Here is an 8,478-nt window from a genome sequence, read left to right on the forward strand (position 1 = left end):
AATATTATGAAAGCCTCAACTCCTCACCATAAGAGTCTGCAGCACGAAGCCCAATGAGATCCAGTTGATTTTCGTTAATCTGCCCCAGGGATGCATCACCATTTTTTAAAAAGTGTGCACTGTTTTATGTGGCAGGAAAAACCATGAAGATTGATCGCCTTAAATCTTAGTAGTGTTGCTGAACTTAAATTGTTTTTGTATTGCAATTTTTATGGCCAGTCTGCAACAGGGTGTCACTGGTCAAGAGGCTTCTTACAGGTCTGGCTGGTTATCTTTTGTTCCTAGTGGGTTGGGTTCTGTTACTACCCAAGGGTGGCTTACAATCACCTTCCTTTCCTCTCCCCACAACAGACACCCTGAGAGGTAGGTGAGGCTGTGAGAGCTCTGAGAGAACTGTGAGTAGCCCAAGGTCACCCAGGTAGCTTCTTGTGGAGGAGTGAGGACTCAAACCCAGTTCTCCAGATTAGAGTCCATCGCTATTAACCATTGCACCAAACTAGTGAACCCTTGCCCCATAACTAGGGTAACAGATCTGAATCGTGATAGTTCTTCAACTAACAATCTTTTAAAAACATATTAAACAACTTTGTTTAATACTTTTGCAATGTAAATGTACACATTTCTGAGCATTTTTATTAAAAGGGAAAAAATGCAATTCATGGAGTGTACTTATTACTATATACTATATTAGACTCCTAACTAAATATTCTTTTTGGAAATGTTATTGTTTTCTGGTTTCATGCTCACTACAAATACTTTTTAGTGTTCTACGTTTACATCATGTTTAGTCCGTGTTTCTCATGGAGACCCACAGCGGATTACACAGCACAAGACAATTTAAATCAACAAGAATGTGACACCCAATATACAATACAATAGTTTGGATCCCAGAAATCTGAAATTGAGCAGAAATCTCAAAAACTGAGCTGTAACCAAGCTGGAGCAAATCCCTGGCATTACATATCAAATTGTAGAGGAATTACATAGTAGGATCCTATTTATAGTGGCAGACAGTACTTACTGGAAACAATAGCACAGACCACAGTCCTATACCTTTAGCAAAGCATCTTTATTAAATATTTCCTTACAGTATATCCCTATCAACAATATTAAAAAGTCCCTGGCCAATAACTCTGTTTTGCAAGAAAAAGTCAGGAGAGTGGGAATATTCCTCACCTTGTCAGACAGACCATTACATTAAGGTGGGGACCACAACGGAGAATGCACGTGTATGAGGAGTTGTTGATTTTGCGTGTATGGGGTATGAGACCTGCAGAAGGCACTGCTAGGTAAGCGAAGTTGCTGTGGTAGAGCATAGGAGGAGAGGTGGTCCCACAGATAGGATGGATCCAGGCCATGAAGGGCGTTGTATGTAATACCCAATACTTTGAATTGAGCTTGGTAGCCAATGGGCAGCCAATGGAGTGACTGCAAAATGGGAGTAATATGAATGCTCTGGCTTGCTTCTCATAATAACCGAGTTGCAGCATTCAGCACCAGCTGAAGTCTCTGAGTGTACTTTTAGAGGAGATCTATATAGAAAGCATTGCAGCAGCCTAGTCTCTATATTACCATGGAGCATAGCCAGGTGGCCAGATTGGCAGTGTCAAGACAGCCATCTTCTGGGCTACACTGTTGAACGAAATCATTGTTTTCAGCTGCATTGACTTGCTTCTCCAGCAGCAATGCCAGATCTAGTATAACCTTAAGTCCCTTTCCATCAAAAATGGGAAGCAGAGTCCTGTCCTTCAAGATCTACCAGCCAGCATCACTTCCGTCTTGGTCTGAATACAATTTCAATTTGTTCACCTTCAGCTGCAATCAGGCAGCGGTTCAAGATGTCTACTGCATCATCAGGGGATTTGGATGATGAAATATAGAGCCCAGGGTCACCTGCATATTAATTACATCCAGTTACATAGCTATGAATGACTTCTCCTAAAGTTGAATCACATGGGGACCCCACAAGACAACTCTCACACTAAAGCAAGCTAGTCTCCAATAGTAACCCTTTGAGTCCAGTCTATGAGTTATAATTTAAACCAGTCCAAGGTATGTTCCCTAATGTACTCACTGAGAGGCTGAAACAAAAAAAATGAAGCCATTAACTCTTTGAGTTAATAATGTTGTGATGCACAGCAATATGCTAAGGCCCCTCTGCAATGGACAGTTGTCTGAATTGGGAAGATGGTTGCCAGTAGCTCTAGTTTTCTACTTCCCTAATGGCTGAGGAGTCAACATCTACCCCCAACAGAGCACTCAACAGCCAGTTACCATGTACTGACATGTTTCCCCCCCCCCACATACTTAATTTTAGTTATATGCTCTGAGTAGATGCATTATTTAAATTCTTTTACACCTATGATCCAGTGACTGAGAGCAAAGTGTTAAAACTTCTCTGACCAAGTGCTTTGAAAGATATTTCAAGAACTCTTCATTTAAAATATAGATGAAAATTATGATGGGTTTATTCTTTTGTTTTCGTTTGTCAGTAAAAATTACTCACAGATGGTATACTTTGTCCCTCAGCTTGAATATGATTATTTATTTAAAAAATCTGTCACATCTCCACAGACCAGCTCAAAGAAACTCAGAGTAAGAGCAACACCAGAATAAAATAATAAAAACAGAACACATGAATATTGTCAGTATTAAAACAATGCAGAGACATAAACACAGTTCTTACATTTCTGGTTATCCTTGTTAACTACCCCCCCCCCCAACGTTAAGACAAGGAGGAAGGACCCATGTCCAAACAAGCCTGTCAAGTTCTTGACCTCAAATTAGGTTCTTCCTGTCTATGCGTGTAGTCTCCATCTAAACTGATTGATAAGTCTCCATCTGACTTTTAGTTGAATTTTAAGATTTTAAATGTTTTATTGTATACGATTATTCCTCTTGTTGTAAGCTGCCCTGAGACCTTTTTGGAGAGGAGTGGTCTAGAAATCCAAGAAAAAACAAACAAACAAATTTAATGCCTTAAATTTGTATCCATAAAACATCTCTCAGCCAAGAAACAGGCTATAAAAACAACCACATAATATGAAATATCTCAGTGTACATCTTGGGTATACAGAAGAGGATTAATCTGTTGCCTAAAAGAACAGTAAAGTAGGCATCAGGTGAGGTTCATGAGGGAGGGAATTCCAAGCGCAAGGTGCCACCACTAAGAAAGCCTTGTCTCTGGTTACTACCGAATAAAGTTCTGCAGGCAAGGGAACAAGAGAGAAAAGCATGGGAAGACAATTTTAAGTAATAGGCTGGATAATCTAGGAGGAGGTGGTCGTACATTTTCATTAATAGTTGTCAGAAGAAGGACTCATTGCTGCAAAGTCCAAACCAAAAAAGAAAGATGGAAGGCATTGATTGCTGTGATGTTCCATAGATATACACCCTCTGCATATCTTGCAAGGGGGACCATCTGAAAAGCAAACATTTGCATGGACACAATTCATGATGTTGTCTCACATCAAAACCTGAGAGTGCCCAAGTCCCTTTTATTTGGAAAGACTTTTCAGAAAAGTAAATAGGTGGGCATGTGCAAACGAGTCTGAAGGAGAAAGAGAAAAATGAAATGCAGAATCTTTTAAATCTTCTCATCTAAGATGCCATCAGTTAAGCCCCTTAAATGCAAACAGGACAGAATTATCTGTATTTGTGCAGGGCCTTCCAGGAAGTTTGCTCACATGGAAGGGAGTGTGTGTGTGTGGAATGCTATAGACTGACAGCTAATATATGGGAAATATACTTTGAAGTTGACCTGGCTGATCCTTATACTGGGTCTTCAATATTGCTATGGCTATAATTTAAACTTGAGATACACAATCCAGAGTGATTTGACTGTTAATCATATAGCCAATGCCTATTCTAGCAGCATTCCCTGGATAAATACAGCTTTCCATTTATAGCTATTTTTTTAATTCAATGAAAAGATAGTTATAAAAAAGATAACGGTCCCACCTAGGTAGATTTTAACTGAAGTCTTCAAACAATAATTTAGCACATAAAAATGTTTTGTTCACATTTTGAGAAAGCTAAACTTTCTCATTCTGGACTTCTTCCTGGATTTAAATTTGACATCCTCCTTCCTGGTAGTGAAGGAAAGTGCCATTGAGTCACAGCTGACTTAAGGCAACCCTGTAGGGCAGGGGTAGTCAACCTGTGGTCCTCCAGATGTCCATGGACTACAATTCCCATGAGCCCCTGCCAGCAAATGCTGGCAGGGGCTCATGGGAATTGTAGTCCATGGACATCTGGAGGACCACAGGTTGACTACAGCTGCTGTAGGGTTTTCAAGGTGAGACATTCAGAGGTGGTTTGCCATTGCCTGCTTCTGCGTCAGGACTTTGGTACTCCATCCAAAACCAAATAGCCAGAGCCAACCCCACCTAGCTTCTGAGATCTGACAAGATCAGGATAACTGGGCCCATCCAGGCCAGATATGCTACAAGAGTTCAGGTTGGATTGCAGAGAATCTTCTGAATCAGGAAAAACAACAAGGGATTGAATATCTTCATATCACAGCTAGGTTTAAGGCAGAATTTAAAGAGCAAACACTGTTCCTGCCCTAACCAAGTTTGAAAATGTCATATTCCATTCTAAACCTCACTTACAAGGGCAAATTTATAAGCTGTTAAAATATGGAATGGAAGATGAACAGGTTAAAAATTGTAAAACACAAAAATATTATTATTATCATACTATAATATAATAATAAAATGTTAATTATTGAGAAAAGATTGGTATAAAATGTTTTACAGATGGTCTGTAACACCCAAATTGTTGGGTAAAACATCTAAAGCAGTGGTCCGCAACCTTTCTAGGGCTGCGGACCGGCAGTGGTGGGGAGGGCGATCGTGCAGCTGAGCATACACATTTGCGCCATGTGCGGCCGCAAACGCGGATGCGCGGAAGTGTCGCGCATCCACGTTTGCGGCCGCACATGGCACAAACGCCCATGCGTGGCCCTGCTTCCCTCTCCCCCCTCCCACAAAATGAAGCTTGCCGGGCCGCAAGCTAATTGGCCACTTTTGCGGCCGATTTGCTTGCAGCCTGGGAAGTTTCTTACTGCGGGGGGGGGGGGGGGAGGGCGGGGAGAGGGAGCCGTGGCCCCGTGGTTGGGGACCACCGATCTAAAGAATATGATGTTAAATGCTGGAAATGTAATGAGAAGGCGGGTTCTTTTTATCATATGAGTTGGACATGTAAAAATATCCAGAAATTCTGGATAAAATTCTGTTATTTCCCATTGCAAATCCCATTATTTGCCAAAATCTTTGATCCTTATATTTCTTTTCCTTGTTTGAGTTTCTAAAACCTCAGTTTCTTCTTCTGCAGTTGTTTTCCAGTCTTTTAGTTCTGTCACTTCTGTTTCCACTTTTTGAACTTTAGCGTGGTCCTCATCAATTCACATTGTATCAGAATCCACAGATTTCTTGAGGTCATCAATTCTATCTGACAACTCTTTTTGGTGTCTATTACTTCTTCTCTGACAGCTACAATTTATTTGTGCAGCCCTTCAATATTCTTATTTATTTATTATATTTATCTATTCCACATAAGATTTGACAGGTGTCTGCTCCTTCTTCATCATCCTCTTCTTCACCTTTCTTTTTCAGGTTTCTTTATGCATAAGCCATATCTTTCCTAGATTCTGATGTCCCCTAGGCCTAAATGTTTTAGAACAGCCCACATACGGCATGGGCGGATCTGAAAGAGATCCTAACACTCCATCATCCTGCCCCGCCTCCAATAATTATGACAGTCTGGATTAAAATTCATACTAAATATTACATTTCTGATGTATACTGACACCATGCTATTAAATGTAATGCCAGTTAACATTCCTCGGAAGGCTGAAGACTTTTTTCCCATGCAACTACAGCAGTAAGTATAGCTAAGAACTGGAAACAACAGGATTTGTTTCCTGTTCTTAGGAAACATAATGGAGAATTATCTAAAATGGCAAAGCTATCCAGCTTAGTGAATGGCAGACCAGAAGAAGAATGTAAAGAACTATGGCATTACTACACAATCTATATACAAAGATAATGTATTAGTTGAATTAGGGCTAACTATAACCCATGACAGAGCCTCTTGTGGCGCAGAGTGGTAAGGCAGCTGTCTGAAAGCTTTGCCCATGAGGCTGGGAGTTCGATCCCAGCAGCCGGCTCAAGGTTGACTCAGTCTTCCATCCTTCCGAGGTCGGTAAAATGAGTACCCAGCTTGCTGGGGGGTAAACGGTAATGACTGGGGAAGGCACTGGCAAACCACCCCGTATTGAGTCTGCCATGAAAACGCTAGAGGGCGTCACCCCAAGGGTCAGACATGACTCGGTGTTTGCACAGAGGATACCTTTACCTTTTTATAACCCATGGAGGTCAATATTACTGTATTCTCTTATAAAACTAATAAATTATTTTAAAAAGAGAGGAAAAACAGTGAGGGCAATGAGCATATGCTGGTGAACAAAATCATACAACGTTGAAAGCTGAGTGGGTAGGGTGGTAATCGATTGTCAACAATCACCCCCCCCCTCAAGACTTTGAGAGACGTGGAAAGATGTAATGTTGATTAGGATGGCACTATCAGAGCCTGAGCTATTAATCGGGAACTCTTCAATTTAATTGTCTCCTCTCTCTGGATGCTCCTGGGTCATGGCCCTAGCTCCTGTCAGATGGCTAATACAGGTACATTATATAGTTTTGACAGTGTAAGTTTCCTGTTGGGGTATGTATGTACATATGCATGAAAAATAAATACAGCTCCCCTTTCCTTCAAGTAGGCAGTCAGTCGGTCAGAGATGACCATGTGGACCACCTGTTTGGTGTATAAGCACACACAGAGAGTCAGAATGGGTGTTATGTGTACTGTTATTTTTAAATTACAACTTGCAGTTGATTTTGGCAGAGAATAGCTCAGCTCAGCCCAGGCTTGTCAGGGTTAAGCAGATTTGGCTATACTCAGTACTTGGATGGGAGACCACCAAGGAAGACTAGGGTTGCTACGTGGAGGAAGAACTATTTTTATACCCTGCTTTCCACAATCTAGAGGAATAGCAAAGTAGCAGCTTACAAACACAATTCCTTTCCTCTCCCCACAACAGACACCCTGTGAGGTGGGTGGGGTTGAGAGAGTTCTGAGAGAACTGCTCTGCAAGGACAACCCTAACAGAACTGTGACTAGCCCAAAGTCACCCAACTGTCTGCACGTAGAGGAGTGGGGATTCAAACCTAGTTCTCCAGATTAGAAGCTGCTGCTTTTTAACCACTGCACCACACTGGAAGGCAATTTCCTTGTGGTATTTCACTGACCCACCCCGTTGGTGCAACATGAATTATGTTCACCTTTAATTTCACATTTTGCTTTGGCTTTCTCAACAGTGCCCTCTTGCTTTATCCATTGTATCTCTATGGGGTTTACATTTTGGTACACAAGAGACACTTTATGTCATACAACATTAATCTTACTCTATTCATCTGTTTTTACTGGCTCAGAGAGATGGCCAAAGAAACTGTATTTGTTCAACAGTCATATTAAGAGTTGCACTGGGGAAAACAAAGAAAAGAGTACTGTGTGCGGAAGTCCATAAAGCCCAATAAACCACACCCAGGCATTACATGGGAGGCTTGTAATGCTACGTCCCAACTTTTAATAATGGGACTAGAGTTGTGGGGGATGAGGGTGGACTGACTTTTGCTCACAGATGGGGAAGAGCATGTTTAACTGTTCTCTCGGCACTGTTTTCCAGGCCCAAATTCCATCCCCCAGACTTCTGTTTGTCTTGTGGGGCAGAAAAGACAGTTTCCTCACAAGGGCAAATAGCAACCTGGGAGACTGGGGGTGGGGGGGAGATGGGGACTGTCTTCAACTCCTGCAGGGAAACTTGCAGCCCCTGGAACTGCATTTCAGCTTTAGGATAAAAGACTGGCGGTCCAGTCACAGACCTTCCACAAAACGGGCAGTCCAACCATTTCTGTGAAAAGAGAAAGCGCTGCTCTTGGCTTCCAGTGATCATGGGCGTCGGGTGCGCCATTTCAGTAGCCAGATGCGGAAGGTTGGACCCATGATTGCACCCTTCCTATTGTGCCTCATTGCTTTGCTACTGACAGGTGGGAGTCCCGGAGAAAGCCGATTCTTGACATACTTAGCAGCAACAGCAGTTTTTACAGCAAACCTTTCTAATGAAGTTTTGGGGCAGGAGGATGGGAAAGGCGTCAAACGGCGTTTCTCGCCCGTCGCGACGCTCGGGGGCAGCGGAACGCGCTTCTATTCGCCGAAGGGAGCGCTCCGGGGCTGAGCGGGCAGCTCCAGGGCGAGCGAGGCAGAGGCGGCGGCCCCTCTGGCCCTCTTCCCGGACGGCTGGTCGGCTGCCAACCGCGCGCTTCTGAGCGTGCCCGGCGAGGATGAGCGCAGCGGGCGACGGCCCCCCGCGGCTGCCCCCTCTCTCGGCCGGCCAGCGGGGCGCGGCCTCCTCGA

The 8,478-nt window shown here is 43.0% G+C and overlaps 1 protein-coding gene across 1 annotated transcript in view; it reads left to right on the top strand.

The window, feature by feature from the left end:
- Positions 1-8,478, top strand: part of STAU2 (staufen double-stranded RNA binding protein 2) — a 321,968-nt gene that overhangs the window by 291,880 nt on the left and 21,610 nt on the right. The gene's annotated exons all lie outside the window — the stretch shown is intronic.

The sequence above is a fragment of the Paroedura picta genome, chromosome 9 (assembly GCF_049243985.1).
Source record: "Paroedura picta isolate Pp20150507F chromosome 9, Ppicta_v3.0, whole genome shotgun sequence".
Lineage (NCBI taxonomy): Eukaryota > Metazoa > Chordata > Lepidosauria > Squamata > Gekkonidae > Paroedura > Paroedura picta.